At 32.0% G+C, this 18,105-nt stretch overlaps 1 long non-coding RNA gene across 1 annotated transcript; it reads left to right on the top strand.

The window, feature by feature from the left end:
* Positions 1–14,673: 14,673 nt before the first annotated feature.
* LOC145323477 (uncharacterized) lies at positions 14,674–17,396 on the top strand. The gene is made up of 4 exons (XR_013880993.1): positions 14,674–14,725; positions 15,038–15,118; positions 16,311–16,391; positions 17,320–17,396. It is a non-coding gene; the product is annotated as an uncharacterized LOC145323477 (long non-coding RNA).
* The last annotated feature ends 709 nt before the right edge of the window (positions 17,397–18,105 follow it).

Consider the following 18,105-nt stretch of genomic DNA (forward strand, 5'->3'; position numbering starts at 1 on the left):
CAGACATCAAGCTACTTTGTATTATAGATATATTAGAGATAGAGGGCTACAACTAAATGGCTTTTTAATTAAATAAAAGGCCGAAAAATCCCAACTCACTTATTGCACATTGATTGTAATCCAGGGAGAAAGGGAGGGGACAATGGATTGAATATTCATATTTTAGGAGTCTCAGACTTTGGGGACTGGCTTAAAGGGAATGGCATGAATTTAGCAGTTTCTGACTGACTTTGGGGACTAAAATATGAATGACGTCACGAGAAATCATGCAACATGACGGGGCATTCTTATGCTAACCAGCGCAATAATAAAAATGTAAACAATAAACAAACAGACAGAAAATTTTTACTTTTAATTGTTTTAAAATCATAATGTAAAAATAATTATGGAATATTTGTTTGCAGTTATGATTATAGAAATTATTGTATTTATTTTTTTAAAATTAATAATTAAATTGCTTTTAGATATCTTTCATTAATCAAATTTAAAATAAATGAGTTATAAAGTAGCTACGCTAATAGAATATATTTTCTGCTGTTGATTATAGCTCAGTGTATGGCAATATTAGAAAGAAATACATACACAAACAAGCGTCTCAATATACACACACATTTCTGAATAAAAATTTAGTGACACATGGCGATTTTTGGTTTCCTTTTTCAAATGTTTTATTGACAAGATATAATATAATATTTGTATCCTTTTATATATAGTAATACGTTTTTTGTATGTTGATATAGTTCTCCATTTTAGAGGGCATTACATTACAAAATAAAATTTAGTCTAGTGATGATTTTATACAAATTTTAAAAGCGAAGCTTTTTATAATTTAAGGGTCGGTCTGTCTGTACGTCTGTCCATTACGGTTAGCTCATTTTGCTAAATTAAACAGATTAGAATTGTCCTATCGATTTAAAACTTTACATGATGATTTCTATAACAATTAGGTATGACTTGGAAAACGAAGCAACACTATAAGAATCTTTAATATTTTTCAGGTGAAATCTTGTATAAAATGCAAACAAGCAGAAAATGTGATACTGCCTAGGTTTCCAGGAGAACAACAAAATGGTTACGGTATATATACATTTTTTATCAAAACAAAGCATAGAAATTTAAATATTAAGAAAATATGTTGTAATTAATGGAATTTTAGGAAGGGAAAGACATACAGATTGACATTTTTAATCATACTGTACCTTTGCCACTAATTATTAACAGTTAGAAGATTGCTTTTCGGTTATCATTTCATTCTTATTAGGTACCTAATTTTGAGAAAAGTAAGGGAATAGTGAATAGTCCCTTATGTAACATCGCCCCATATGGGGCTATTCTTTGTATTTTTAAAATGGCTTTTTATAGGTTATTTTAGGTTAGGCTAGGTTAGGTTAGGTTATATTGGGTTAGATGATTGCCCCACAGGGTTAGGTAATGGCCCGTTGGGTTAAAGCCTCCCGCAGAGGCAATAAATAGGAAAAAAGCTACTGTGAAAAATACGAAGAATCGCCCCATATGGTGCGATGTTATGAAAGGGACTATATCCAAAAGTAATTTCCAGTTATGGTTTTTTAACTAGGTAGCAGTAGGTAATAATTTCATTGGTATTTATATTAGTGCCGAATTAATATTTTTGCCTTTCAGTTAAGCCTATAAATACTAAAAAAAATATTTATTTCAGATGACTTACTAAGAGAAAATTAGCTTTCCTGAAAGAAGAAGTTATTGATATGGTGCGAACGTGCAAGAAAGAATTTAAGTTACATCACGGAGTGTATCTGCAGCGTGTAGGGGTGGTCCGTAGTTTGACATTTACATAATTTTACTTTTTTTTTAAAGCGAAGCTTTTCTATGATACTGGTCAGTCCGTCCGTACGTCCTTCCGTACCTCAGTCACAGAGAGTTAGCTCTTTTTGTTAATTTAAACAAGTTAGAATTGTCATATCGATTCCAAACTTTGCATGATGATTCCTGTAATAGTTAGGTACAATTTAGAAAGCGTAGCAACCCTATAATCAATACCAGAATGTCCGTACATCCATTTGAAACATGTCGATTTTTAACTTTTTTGATAACAAATTATCCGATTCTTCAGATTTTTTGAAAACTGATTCCTATTACAACAAGGTACAATGTTATAAGCAAAGCATCTCTATAAACAAGTCCTAAAAATTTAAGTATGTCCTTAAACAGTATTATCTATTTATGCAGTTTTGCAACAAATTTACTTAAAATATTGTTTGTACTGAAGCATTAATATTCTGCTAATTCAGTTCTGACAATCTACAAGTGTTAATATTCGTTTGTCCTTCCATTTCAGAGCTTCGCTTTTATGGATGTTGTCATCCTTGTTTAATTTTATTTAAAAGGGGGTCATTTAGAAGTTTATTTTACTTTTATCAATTTGTTTTATCTGATACTTTCCAAAATATGTTTTATTAAAGAGATCACGAATTAGTTTTTTCAGAATTCATTTTTATTTACCATTCCTTGTTTTTTAAGTAATTTTCGTACAATAATTTCTTAAAAGCTCCAAGAAGTTAGAAAAAAAATTGATTAAAATGTCAAGCTCAATTCCACACGAAGTTAATGTTAAAGTCTGAGCAATAATTAAACTATAAGAAAAAAAGCCATTTCTTCGCTTGCAGATAAAAACAAAAAAATCAATACTTAGGAAATAATTTTGTAATAAATCGCTATTAATATTTGTCTTCAAACTTTCTTTAAAATGTAATGAAAAAGTTTGGTTTATTTTATAAAATCATTAACAGAATTTCGGTATGTCTGAGCCGGTATAAAGACAATAGAAAAATTGTTTAAATTTATAGAAAGAATGATATTTAAGATTTAAATTGTTCAAAAAGTAAAAATTTATTATATTTGCTATATACTTCAGCAAAAAATTCAATCATTTTATTAAAGTTTTTCCATAAAAATAAACATTATTTTTTTATTCCAAAATGAATAGTTATTGCAATTCGTCACACACACACACACGCACACACACACTATCGTAGTATAACACACACACACACGCACACACAAACTATCGTAGTATAACACACACACACTATCGTAGTATAACACACCCGCACACACACACACGCCCACACACACTATCGTAGTATAACACACACACACACTTAACGCCCCACCCGCCCACCCATTGCTACCTAATTAACCAAGGAACTAGAGGCATAAGACAATGGCCGTTAAATTAATGCATATTCACAATGAAAATATACACAAAATTCTATGAAAGTCCCCAAAGTTAATTAGCCAACTAACAAAATGTCATTAACTTTGGGAACTAATGTAATAATAAGTCAAATATCCATTTCCTCCCTGCATACAATCACATACTGAAGGGTGAGTTTTAAATGAAAAGATTTAACAAAAAGGATTCTAAATACAAGGACATATATTTTTTTAACTCTTACTTTATACATCTTAATTGGAACTGATGATCTATTTTTATAGAGAAACATATGTATTCCATCAATAAAGAAAGTTAAAAAATTAAACTGTGTTTATACATATAATAATATTTTATAAAGTTGTAAGCTTTTTTTATCTGTAGAGAAGGATCTCGCTAACCGCTGAAACGATATGGTTCACTTTTACAGTGAAGCTTCTTATGGTTTTTGGGAAAGGTTTTAGGCTATTTTATTTTTGTTAAAAAAGTCGTTTGTTGGTTTTAAGCTATTTTTCTGCCCTTTTATATCCCTTTGAATATCCTTAGATACTAGAGACGCAGTTGCTTGTAGATTAAATAGAAATTAGAAAATATAAATTTAGATTAGAATGACTTGTTATAGATTTGAATGGTTTAATCTTTTTACACTTTAAATAATATTTAATTAACAACTGACCTAGAGGTAGAAATAGCAAAGTGAAAGAAGAGAAACAGAGAGAGAGAGAGAGAGGGAGGGAGAGAGGGAGAGAGAGGGAGAGAGAAAGAGAGAGAGAGAGAGAGAGAGAGAGAGAGAGAGAGAGAGAGAGAGAGAGAGAGAGAGAGAGAGAGAGAGAGAGAGAGAGAGAGAGAGAGAGAGAGAGAGAGAGAGAGAGAGAGGTAACGCAAAAAGCCGGGCCAGTAAATAACATTTCAAGTTTTGATCTGTTACTTTTTTTTTTATTTTGCATTTTTATCATTAAAATGACTGTCTTGTGTGTTACTTTTAAATGACATTTTAAAAAAAAACATAACATTTTAACTATTTTGAATGCAATTATCTATAAATCACTACAATTATTCGTATTTACTGCATTTATTATTCAGTTTTCTTAAAAATGGTGTTCGCGGTAGTGTAAAGTTCAGAAAATTTAAAAATTCTTTTTCATTTAATTGAATAATTGTCATTTTTTAAGGCAATATTTTTAAAAAAATATCTTTAATTGTCAGTTATCTACCTATATATATAACGTTATTTGCAAATTCACAGCCACTTTAAGACTTTATCAATAAAAAGTAAATTTTTTGTAACTAGACCAAATATAATTAAGAATTAGAACCATAAATCTAAATACAAAACTAAAAATATCCTTGAGACATTCTATTCTGCAACCTTTTTTATTCATAAACATTTTTAATCAAGTTATTTTGTTTATACCTAGTGTGTGTAACTGTGTAGGTACGTCTTAAACTGACAATTTTTTTAGATTTTAAAAAGTTAATCTAATTGATTTTATTTTTATTTATTATTTTGTTGTAATTAAATCAGGGTAGCCCCTTTCGTGACAACACCCCTTAAGGGGAGTTTCTTTGTATTTTCACAGTAGCTTTTCTCCTATTTCCAGCCCCAAGCAATTTTGAAAATACGATGAATCGCCCCTTAAGGGGTGTTGCCACGAATGGGACTATACTACTACTTGACCAATCAGGACGTTTGACCCCACTATAAAAAGCTTAGGTAATGACCATTTTGCCCATAAAAATCTTTGGACGATGGAGGACGTGTACGCCGAGCTGGCCGCGCATATGTTCAACAAGGCATGTTCGAATTGCGCAGATAAATTACCGTGGATTTATGACTTGGGCCTACTAAATCTGACCTCAGCCCATCTGCAGGTGAGATGGACTAATGAAACTTGCTGGAGATACTATCAGATACCTAGTGAAAACACTAGAAAAGACTAGAGCTCTCTATCCCAGCTGACTTGGCTCTAGTACTCCGACAAAGTGGATCGTGGTAGATTTTAAGATGTCAAAAACGTCAAAAATCTTGAAAATTTCTCGGTTCTTGACTTCAGGGGCCCATATGGAACTTTGAAACTCGTTTTAGACTATGTATTGCGCTGATAACCCTATCTTAATCTTCGTTCCATTTTTAAAAAGGTATAAAACGTTGTTCTAGCTTAACTGTGGCCCAAATGAGAGCCACCGTGTCAAAGGGTAGCTTTAAAGATGGGTTAATTTGGATCCTGCTGTTACTCACTCCTTAAGGAGATGTGGTCTCCCAGCAGCCCCAATCTTAATCCAATGGACTTTTGGGCCTGGAGCGCCATTAAAGCATGAACCAATAGACGCGCCCATACCAAAAAGACCTCTCTCATTGCTCCTATCATGGAGAACTTCACCTGCTTGAACAGGGACATGGTGACCAGGGTCGGCGGGCGGTTCAGGGGTCGGGTATAGACAGCTGTCCGCGGATATTAAGTTATACAATTAAAACCAGTGTTCTTAACCCCAAGGGAACTTAGGCCCAGTCTAACAAAACTGGTAAAATGAATTTTCAGTATGATATATAATCCAGCAAATTAGTAGCCATACTGGAAAAGGCCTTAATAATATTTAAGTTTATACTAGCAGCTACGCCCCTAGAGGCCTCTTGAGGGCAATTGAGAAAAGGGGAGGAGGGGTGAATACGATATCTCCATTTTTTATTTTAGATTTGAAAAGAAAAATAAAGAAAAAAATTGGGATAGGGTTGATTTCTTACTAAGGGCGATCTCTTGGGAGGATGGTGGTACTCTCCCTCAAAATATTTCTAAAGCTTTCCAGGACCTATGGAAAGCTACCCTGTAACCTATATCATTATAGCTGTTAGCGAGATCCTTCAGTACAAACATAAACAAACAAAGAGACAGACAAACATCCTGCTAATTTATTATAAGGATTAGATTGACTTATTTGACCTATTTGACGTTTCCTTAAAATAAAGAACTCAATCAGTTCAATATCTTTTAAAAATTTAAGCTACAGAGAAAAAAAAATACTTTATTTAATAGGATGTATGTTTGAGAATTAAAATGACCTTAAAATGTGCACTTATAGTTTTGTTATCTTTATATTATAAGTAAACATTTTAACAAAATACTTTTACTCCGGAAATTTTCATTCCATGTGCAATTTATGTTTAAATGGATATATAATATACATGGATATATTGACAGGGGTAAATGTGTCGTCAATTTAGCTTGCTGATATGGATTTCATTTATTAGTCAGTTCGCTCATCCAGTAGGGGGTGGGGATGTGGTAAAGAAGGGTTGATGGGGGGTATTGTATTATTATTTTAGCCAGCTGAGAGCATTGCTTTATCAGAGTACATGAAATATATGGTGCAATATCCATGTAATAATAGATCAATTCAAGTTTTATACACGAAGCAATGCTTTTTTGTTATCTTACACTGGGATTTCTAACTACATTTTATAACTTATAAATATTATGTATTACAAACTAGCGGCTACGCCCCTAGTAGAAATTAAAGTGAGAGGGGGGAAAAGAAAATAGCATAAAACCATCACAGGACCAGTAGGTGTATTCTCTGAAGAGTAGAGCCCAATCGTTTTAGTGGTTACTCAGATCTAAAGATTCAGACAGACAGATGGACAAACGGACAGACAGACAGACAGACATCGTTCTACTTTGTATTATAGATACACGTGGTCACATTAAAGTTTAAGTTTTAGACACGTATCATTTGTTATCTTTGCATAACCTTACTTATTTATTACGATATCTAAATAAGTTTTATAACTAATAAATATTATGTATTACAAGCTAGCGGCTACGACCCTAGAGGAAATTAGGGTGATAAGGGGGAAAAAGAAAATAGTTTAAAACCATCACAGGACCAGTAGGCATATTCCCTAAAGAGTAGAGCCCAATCGTTTTAGTGGTTAAGGAGATGTTAAGATTCAGACAGACAGATGGACAGACAGACAGACATAATCATTCTACTTTGTATTATAGATACACGTGGTCACATTAAAGTTTAAGTTTTAGACACGTATCATTTGTTATCTTTGCATAACCTTACTTATTTATTACGATATCTAAATAAGTTTTATAACTTATAGATATTATGTATTACAAACTAGTGGCTACGCCCCTAGAAGAAATTAAGGTGAGAGGGGGAAAAAGAAAATAGCTTAAAACCATCACAGGCCCAGTAGGTATATGCCCTGATGAGTAGAGCCCCATCGTTTTAGTGGTTACTCAGATCTTAAGATTCAGACAGACAGACGGAAAGACAGACAGACATTCAGACAGATGGACAGACAGACAGACATCATTCTACTTTGTATTATAGATACACGTGGTCAAATTAATGTTCAAGCTTTATCTTTTTTGTTATCTTTGCATAACCTTGCTTATTCATTAGAATTTATATTTACGTTTTAAAACTTCGCACCTAAGGGCTTTGTCCCAAGAGGTTTATTCAACCTATTCTTGTGTTATTTAGATTTTTTTTTAAAATGTAAAAAAAGGGGGGGGGGTATTTTTCATTTTTTTGGGAGGGTTTGGGGTGTCCCACCCCCCAATAAAATAGCTATAAACCTTCACAGGACCAGTAGGTGTATTCTCTGAAGAGTAGAGCCCAATCGTTTTAGTGGTTACTCAGATCTTAAGATTCAGACAGACAGACGAAAGGACAAACGAACAGACGGACAGAACGACAGACATTCTACTTTGTATTATAGATAAACGTGGACACATTAAAGTTCAAGTTTTATACACGTAGCATTTTTTTGTTATCTTTGCATAACCTTGCTTATTCATCAGAATTTTTAATTACGTTTTATAACTAAACTAGCCGGCTTCGCCCCTAGCCTCTAGGGGCTTTGCCCCAAGAAGTTTAAATCAACCTTTTTTGTGTTATTTAGATATTTTTTAAGTAAAAAAAAAATTGGGGGGGGGGGGGGGTATTTTTCATTTTTTTGGGAGGGTTTAGGGTGTCCCACCCTCCAATAAAATAGCTTAAAACCATCCTAGGACCAGTAGGTATATTCCCTGAAGAGTAGAGCCCAATCGGTTTAGTGGTTACTGAGATCTTAAGCTTCAGACAGACAGACAGACATCGTACTACTTTGTATTATAGATTAGTTGCTAGGCCCCTTGAGGACTCTAGGGGCACTTGAAGTGGGTTGACATTCACTAATTTTCAATTAAATTTAAGCAAAAACAAGCTACACTGTGAAGGGGTACTATATAGGTTCAGCGGTTAGGGAGATCCTTTGCTTTAGACAAAATAGTTTACTATTTTATATAACAGGACTAGCAGCTTATAGCCCCCCCCCCCCCCCCCCCAAGCCTCTAATTTGTTTTCTAAATACTAAATTTTTAAAGAGTAGAACCTGATCGGTTCAGCGATTATAAAAGATCTTAAGCTTCAGACAGACAGACAGACATTGTTCTACTTTGTATTATAGATATTGTTTGGAATAATATGGACTTTTCAAAGTAATGATTTAGTGATGATGGGTAAATTTAGAGTCCGTTTTTGTTTTAAGTTTCATTAAAATGTTCAAAACACAGAGATTTTGACATTAAAATATTAAATGAACTTTTAGAGTGTATGTCCAGTAAAGTCTTGTAAACTGCTGGAACGATCAATCCACGCTGTTTAGGGAATTGTGGGTATGGTCATAAGCAGGTTTTAGGCTATTTGGTGTGTGACTGAGGGATGGAGGTTAAGTTGAATTCTGTATAAAAGTATAAAATAGGGTGATTGTTTGTTTGTTTGCATTTAAAACTGCTATTCTAATATGGCTCTGTTTTACAATGAAGCTTCTTACATATCCCAGAATGGTTTTTAACTATTTTTAGGGAGGATACCTTCAAGTTCATGATAGTAATATAAGAAAATTACCCCTCCCCACCCCTACCAAAGAAAAAATCTACTTGAGAGCAAGGAAATAAATCTCAACATTAGAGTAAAATATTAGAGAGAGAAAGGGTTAAATAACTGTATAATAACTCTCAATTAGGTCTTTGAAAATCAACCAAGCGTAACGGGAATATCAACACAGACAAGAAGCAGAAAACAAATTGCTAGCAGACGAAAAAGGTCATCGAAAAAGGGGAGGAGGAAGTAGTTATCTGTATTTACATCTGTACTATCTCAACTTACCCACCCCCTTCCACATACCTTTTTTTAATGTTCCTAGAGGCCTATACGGGCGAAGCCTCTACTGTTGAGGATAAAACAAAACATTGATGAAATTATGCATCCGGCAAAAAAACGTGAACTATGTTACAAAACACGAAGATAAGAAAAGAAAAATTGTACATTAAATATGCAGGGAAGGTCATTTAATATCAAAACAAGGATGTCAACATCCATAAAAGCGAAGCTTTAAAATCAGAAGGAAAATTTAAAAATAGCTCTTGTAGAGTGTTTAAACTTAATAAAAACTTGTACATAAATTTGTTGCATAATTGCAGGATACAGAAAAAGGATGTATTTACATTTTTAGGATTTTATTATCAAGATGCATCGTTTAAAAAATTGTACCTTATAAACCTAGGAATAATTATTCCAAAAATCAAAAAAAAGTTAAAAATCGGCATATTAATTTAAAGGTGCTAAGACAATGGCTGATAAATTGATGCACATCCCCAATGTTAATACACAAAATTACCCATTCTGTAGATAACTATTAGTGGTTGAAATGTATAGACACTTAACTTAATAAACCAACCAATCATAAGTCCCCAAAGTCTCTCTGTCAATAGGCACTTAAAAAGAATACGCCGCCCCACTTTTGGGGGATGTTATCATCCTTGTTTAAAAATAAAGCTTCTCCCTCCAGCTTCCATAATTGATTGTTGATTTGGGTTTGGTAGAATAGTCCTATTGAATCTAACACATTTGTAAAATTACCACTTACTAACAATCTGAAAAAACCGTGGCAACTACACAAAAATCCTTATTAGAATGCCAAAATAGTTATTGTATAAATAATTGGGTTTTTTTTTCAGTCAGAATTTGGTACAATTTTTTTTTTTAACATGAGTTTTATATAGTTTCTACTAAATGTTAATGATTGTTTATCCCATTGAATTGTTTTTTAATATATTTAGCTTCGCTTCTGTGGTTGCTTTTATTCTTAATTTTACTAAATGTATGTACATATACAAAAGATAGAAAAACGTGAGGCCTAAAGTCTCTTTTTTCTGTTATCTCTATCTCTCTCCTTCTTTATGGCGCTCTCTCTCCCTGTCATTTTCTGTATCTCTCTCTCTCTCTCTCTCTCTCTCTCTCTCTCTCTCTCTCTCTCTCTCTCTCTCTCTCTCTCTCTCTCTATCGCGCTCTCTCTCCCTGTCGCTTTCTTAATCTCTATCATTCTCTCACTCACTCTCTCTCTCTCTCTCTTTCTTCTATCGTGCTCTCTCTCCCTGTCACTTTCTGTATCTCTATCACTCACTCTCTCTCTCTCTCTGGCACTTTTTAGCTCTCCTTCTCTCTTTTTCTCTTTATTCTATTATATATAATTCAATAATTATTAAATTCTTCTTTTTAGGAAGCTTTCCATAGGTCTCTAGAAGACTTTGCTATAGCTTTCTCTTACTAACTATAAACGGCTGTAATATTGGCAGCTGTCATTGATTGCATATTTGTCTACCAAAAACTAATCCTAAAGTTGAAAGATAGAGATACAACACCTGAATAAAAACTATTTTGCATTTATTATATTCTGACTTACTGAATAGTAAAGAACAGTAATAACATTGTCCATGACAATTACAGCTTGCGAATATATCAATGGATGCAAAAAAATATGTATTTTCCTCCTAACAATAATCTTCTTTTATCATTTTAATAGGCACAAATTTTGACTAATAAAAAAAGGGATTACATCAATTTTAATTATTTTCTTATCCACGGCCAACTGTCTATGAAACCATGAAACAGATAAATATATTATTGCCTTTTTAAATATATTATTAATATTAATTATCGAACAATTTGCTCTTTTACTTTGTTTGCCTTATTTTGCTTTATCTTACTACCTCTGTAGGATTTTTAAGTATTGAAACTACACTGTGTGTAATTCATTTGTATGAAATTTTAATATAGACAGATTTCCTAACCTTTAAATCTTTACTGGAACAAAGAAAAACTACCCTACAAATTGTTAAAATAATTGGTTCAGCTGTTTTGAGATATCAATGGCTAAATTAAGAGATATAGATATAAGTCGACCCACATTTCCAATTGTATTAAAAAGAAACTTTTGGAGGGTTTGTGGTACCCTCTCCCCAAATTGGTTTTAAACTTCCCAAGACTTATGAAAAGCTACACTGTAAAGGAGAATCATATCGGTTTAGAGATCCTTTTGTACAGACAGGCACAAAAACATACAGAAAGACACAATTCCTTTTACTTTTATATCCTGATAATAAAGTAAAAGGATCTGTGTGTGTGTACAAAAGTATCTTAAAAAACCGCTGAACCATAATGTTCTTCTTCAAATCTAGCTTCACATTGGTCCTGGGAAGGTTTATGACTATTTTTGGAGAGGGTTACACCCCTACAAAAGAATTATTCCCCCCAAAAAAATTGTAATTTTACTTTTACTTTTTAAAATTGAAATAAAAAATTAGATAGGTCATTTCAATCCCCCCCCCCCCTCAAGTTACATTATAAGCCTCTAGGGGCGCTGCCGCTAGTAAGAATAAACAGGACTTAGCTTGACATGATGACGTCAATGGAAAATTCTAGAATGTAATGATAAGAAATATGTAATTGTTTACTTATTAAAAATTATAAAACTAAAAGTGTACATTCATTTTATGTAATAAAAAGGACAATATTTAGTAGCTGAGCTACTCTACAAGTTTTGGAAATTTTTTTATAATTTCTACATTTAGTTTTCCTTTTCAGCACTTTCCCACAAAGTATCTTGTTAAACAGTGAACCCATCAATCTAAATTGAAAATTGAAAATAAGGGGTTGGGGTAGTTTTTTTTTGTTTGTTTATTATTTAAGGTTTGGTTAGGTTATATTAGTTTCTAGGTATCCCTGCAGGCTATTTTATATTTAATTTATTGATTACTATTGTATGTCATTGATTTTGTTATCTTTCATATTTAGCGTGGAGGAAAAAACATTATAATTACTGTGTATGTATATATATGAAAACAAGGATGACAACATCCATAAAAGCGAAGCACTTAAACGGTAGGACAAACGGACATTAACACTTGTATAGTGTCTGAACTGAATAATCAGAATATAAAAGTATACGAGTCGAAGCAAAAGTGTAAGTAAATTTTTTGCTAAACTGCTTGATAAAGGATAATGTTTATGGACATACTTACATTTTTAGGACTTGATTATTGAGTTGCTTTGCTTATAAAATTGTTCTTTGTTGTCTTAGGAATCACTATACCAAAAATCAGATCAAACCGATAATTAGATCACATAAAAATTTGTTGTTAAAAAAGTAGAAAAATCAACATGTTTAAAATGGACGTACGGACATTCTGGTAATGATTATAGAGTTGCTTATAGAGTCAATAGGACAATTCTAACATGCCTAAATTAACGAATAAAAGCTATCTATCTCGGACGGACGGACGTACGGACGGACCGACCCTAATTATAGAAAAGCTTTGCTTTTAAAAAGGAATTATCTAAACAATTATGACAACATACAAACCAAGCATAGTTTATCCTTACATAAAAGAAAAAAGCAGACAAGTGTAGAAGGGGGGTGGATATAACCTCTAGATGTTCACCCCTCTATACCCCCCCTCCCCCCCTGGACAAGGGTCTAAATGCTCCTGATATAAATCTCCACCCCACTAAAACAACAGCCAAGGAAGGAGAGTGTCACCGCCATTTAGGGGGGTGTATCCACCCCATAACCTTTAAATATTATTACATGTTTACAGACTTTAGTTTAAAGGGGTTGTCAAAATTATTGGGTGGCTAACTGTAGAACTGGTAGAGAAGGTGTGTAAACACTTGATTTGATGAAAGAAAAAAGTAAAATGGTAAAAAGTTTAATCTTAAAGATGCTTCACTGCAAAGGAGAGCCATATGGGTTCTACAGTTAACAAGACACAAACAGACAGACAAACAAACAAACATATTTTATTTCAGGATTAATATATCCGTATATAACACTAGACAAACTTAAATTTGAAACTTAAAAACGGAGCTTGCAGCCAGACTAATCCTCAAATTTAACCATTTTGTTGATAAATCCTTGTAGATATAAAAAAAAGCCAATGTACTCATTCTCATATTTGTTGGATTCAAAACTTAGGAAGCTTTATTAAAATTTGATTAGTTGGTTCAAAATATCCAAAAGTGTAAAATCCCTATTTACGAAGTAGCTGCGCTACATTATACATAAAAATATGAAAAATATTCTGATAAATTTTATGAAGATGATTTATAACTCTAGTTTCCAAGAATTTCCTTATCTTATGCTTATGTTAATTAAACTTATTCTACCTGGCTATGAAGCTACTCTTATACATGAATATCTGTATGTCTAAATGTTTCAAAAATAAGAATATGATTTTTTTGGCTGCTATTTATGATAGTTGGCTTAAATTTTTGCTATTTATAACAATCTGTTTTATTGAATAATCAGTTTTTATTTTAAGTTTTTCAAAAACATATTTATAGGCTATAGCAAACAAGGTCCTAAAACTGCAAGGATTTTCCAACTTAAAATAAAATAATCATCAAAATTATGTTTATTTATTTATATGTTGTTTGTGATAAAAATGCAATTTAGAGAATTTAATTTCTATGGAGTTATTGTAATTTACTCAGCTGCTTTGGAAGATTGTTGTTTTAAATTATATCCCCTGACTAAAAGTTTCTTTTTATTTTGTCCCTTTGTCTGCAATTTTTAGAATTATAAGCTTTGCTACTTATGGAAAGATGTTGTTTTTGTTAAATTCTTCAGATTTCTATATGATGTGTTTAAACAATGATTATTCCTAAAGACAAAGGTTTTTAACATTTAAGATATGTCCTTACTTCTCCAATATCATTTTAATGTTTTAGATGTTCCTTTTCTTTTTGATAAAGTTTATTTTATCTTTTTTGTTATTGATTTTTAATGTTAATAATCTATTATTATCCTATTTCTTTAGAATTATATATGTTTCATTTTAAGCAAAGCATCTCTATGTTTATGTTTAAACTACTTTTGCTTGACTAAGAAGGGCAATTAATTTTGAAGATTTTTTCTTAGAAGTATATTTTATTATGAAGCAACAGTAGTTACTAATTTTAAATATTATGGTTGAGATAGATTTATAACTGTTAAACTTTACTTTTAAGATTATTAGTGTTTACATAAGTGCTTTAACATAATTTATCGTCCTTGATAATTTATAAAATTATTATAACAAACAGCATGCACAAGAGATAAAAAAAAATATTTAAGAAAATTCTAGTTAGTTGTTAATATTTAGCCATACAAGATGGCTAATGTGTTTATACTATTCATGTTTTTTGCTTTGGCAACAGGTAAAAGTCTTATCCTTTTATAGACCAGGGGTTGGGTTGGGATGAGATGTAAATTTACATAAACAAGGGGTTTTGTAAAACAATACTAATTAATAAAACCCTTCATATTAATGTAAAAAATGTGAAGAAAATCTGACTTGTTAAAACTTGTGTTTGAACCATGTGTTTGAGAGGTTTTTTAGGGGGGGCAAGAGTAGCAATCCTCTTTTCTTAATTTGAAGTTCTTGCAGAAAGATATTTAAATCAATTACAGATACAATTAAGCTCTTTAGAATATAAACTCTTTAAATCTTCATGGTTTTTACAATTTAGGTTCATGTAATGAGCCTAGTGATGCTAATTGCCAAGATGTTGAAGACAATGGAGTTTATACAATCTACAACAGATGGCCATGTAAGAGATATAAATTAATTTTAAAAGTTATAAACTAATTTTCTTAGATTTATTGAAAAATATATATTATTATATAACAGAGACAGAAGGTCTTGATCTTAGTTTGTGTGTGTGACTGCATGTCTGCCTTATTATACATTAAATACCTTATTAATCACAGACTAATATTGCCTACTTACAGTAAAGCTTCTTTTAGATCAATGAAACACTTTTTACATCTATTTTTGATTATTAAACATTATTTTCATAAAAAAATGTATTCATGAGAATAAAAACCTATAAAAGACTTGTCTTGTACACACTGTATATGCACAGGGTTTTAAATAAAATTGCATTTTCCGTTTTTCTGACACAATCAGAAGGAATACTGAAAAACAATGATAAGTCCTAGTTATCTGTAAAGTACAACATGTATATTAAAGGTATTTTTTATTATCTCTAAAAAAGTAGCCACTATGATATCATATAGGTATATAGTATCAAAACATGCTCCATGTGGTCCAAGAAAATTTAAAATGATTTGTATAAGAAAAACTTAACAATTTTTAAATAACAGAAAATGCAGTTTATTCTTAAACACCCTGTATAACATTTATTTTGGCATCCCACTAGAGGCCTCTTGGAGCACTTAAGGGAATATTAGGGGGAATATTAGAATATATGATTATTTAACTTTTAATGACTAATACAAAGCTTTATTGAACCATAATGGTCCCGCAGTAGGAAAGATCTTACAATACAAACAGGATATACTCAGGATGTGCCCTGTCAAATTAAGATTCATTTTTTGTTAAGATGCAAATTCAATAAATTTAATCAAAATGGTAAAATGGCCATGGCTAACATATTAGTGACAAGTTATTTTTCCAATTCCATTGTTTACTATATTAATTTTATAAAATTCAAAACAGTGGTCATGGCTGACATTTTATCAACCTAACAATATTCTTCTAATATCTTCCAGGGAGGAGACATTGGATTATAAAACGTTATCTTATTTAAGGCTTAAAAAATCTTGGGCACTTTTAATTCAATTTTGATTGGTTGGTTTATTTCAATTATAGTGGTTCAATTTAGATTCTTTGTCCTATCCCTCAAGATCCCTTAAAAATTGCAAAAAGTTTTATTAGGATCTTAATCATTCAAGATCTTTTATTTAAACTAATTAATATTTCATAATTTGTATTTAAAGGTGATTGTCAGAAAGTCTGGTGGTGTGAGGGTGGAAAACTTCAGACTGACAACTGCACAAAATTAGAACAATGGAAGTATGGTAAGTAATGTAACACATTATTAAGTAAAACTGTGCTGTCTGTTTGACCATCTGTCTTAATAATTGGATCTTCTGGGAATAAACTTACTGTTCCTTATTTTTTTTTTAAATCAGGATGGTTTGGGAACCACCACCACACCACACCACTGGGGTAAACCCTTAATTAGAAATATTACCACACCCCTATAAAGATTTTGAAAAATTTTATTAGTAAAAAATTTATAAATTCAATTATGCACAAATTACAAGCATTTGACATGGCATAAATTGTGCCAGGAGTAACAAAGTAGAATGATGTCTGTCTATCCATCTTTCTCTTCGTCTGTCCGTCTATCTGTCCATTAAGATCTCTGTAATCACTGAGCCGATTGGATTCCAATCTTTAGGGAACTTACCTACTGGTCCTTTGTTGGTTTTATGCGATATTCTTGAGGGGTGGGACACCCCCAACCCCCTCCCCCCAAAAAAATACCCCTCAATATCTTTTTTTTGATAATTTTATTGTGTATGTTTGGCAAATTTTCCATTTATTCATGAAAATTGGCAACCCATTTGCAATTTTGTAGGCTGGATAGGCACCAAAATTGGTGACCAATTCACAATTTTTTCAGCTGGGTAGGTAATAGAAAATGCAATGATTCCCACAATAGGCATGTCCCACCTCTTGGGGCACAGCCCCTAAAGGCTAGGGGAGAAACCACTAGTGTATTATATTTTACAACTAATATCAGTAGGTAAATACGAAAGAAATTTCTGCAGACTGTCTTTTTGCGTATTAGGATTGCATAAATGACTAAAGAAATAGATTTTGAGGTCCCTGACATGTTTTTGGCTGTTATGTACTTGGGAAGTCAAACCTGAATAGAACTATTAATTTAAACTTAATAATTTAGATGTTATTCACATTATTCACATTTTCCTTCTTAAGAGAATTTTGGCTCTCCAAATTTATTCAACGTGTCTCTCACAGGAGAGACGGAGAAAGAGGAGAATGAGAGGGGGTAAGGAAAGAAGAGAAAGAGAAATGTTATGAAACTTGTGAGGCAAAAAAGGAAGATTATTAGCACAACAATAACAAGTTTTCAACAGTTTATAAATAAAATTTTTCACATGATTATGGTATGGAAAACTTGTTTATGCTTATTAAGTAAATGTAATTTGATAAATACCCTTGTTATGTAGTTTAGAGAGGCTGTGATACTTTAAAATTGGTAAATAGAAAATTTGTTATGGAATAATAAAGTTAAAGGATGATTGTCTGTACTAAAGGATCTCGCTAACTGCTGAACCAATCAAGTTCTCCTTTACAGGGTAGCTTCTCATACGTCCCAGGAAGGTTAAACACTATTTTGGGGAGGGTACCACCACCCTCCTCAGAGAAATCCCCCTAGAAAAAAATTATCCCCCCCTTCCAAAAAAAATTTAATTAAATTTTTTTTAAAACTAAAATGAATAAAGGGGTTGGGGGGGAAGGGTAGATGTTGCCCCTCCCAAAAAAATATTCTTTTTTACTAAAATCTAAATTATAATAATAGGTGTTGAAATTCAACTCTTTCCTCCTCAAGTGCCCCTAGAGGTCTTTAATATAGAATTTTAACTATATTGAACCACTTATGGAGTCATGAAGATCCTTAGGGTGAAACAGCTAATATTCTTTAACCCTATGCCTCAATACTTAGGTCTAGATTGCTTATCTCTAGATCTATGTAAAAAC

This window comes from Acartia tonsa, chromosome 6 (assembly GCF_053477335.1).
Source record: "Acartia tonsa isolate MP-2025a chromosome 6, ASM5347733v1, whole genome shotgun sequence".
Classification (NCBI taxonomy): Eukaryota; Metazoa; Arthropoda; class Copepoda; order Calanoida; family Acartiidae; genus Acartia; species Acartia tonsa.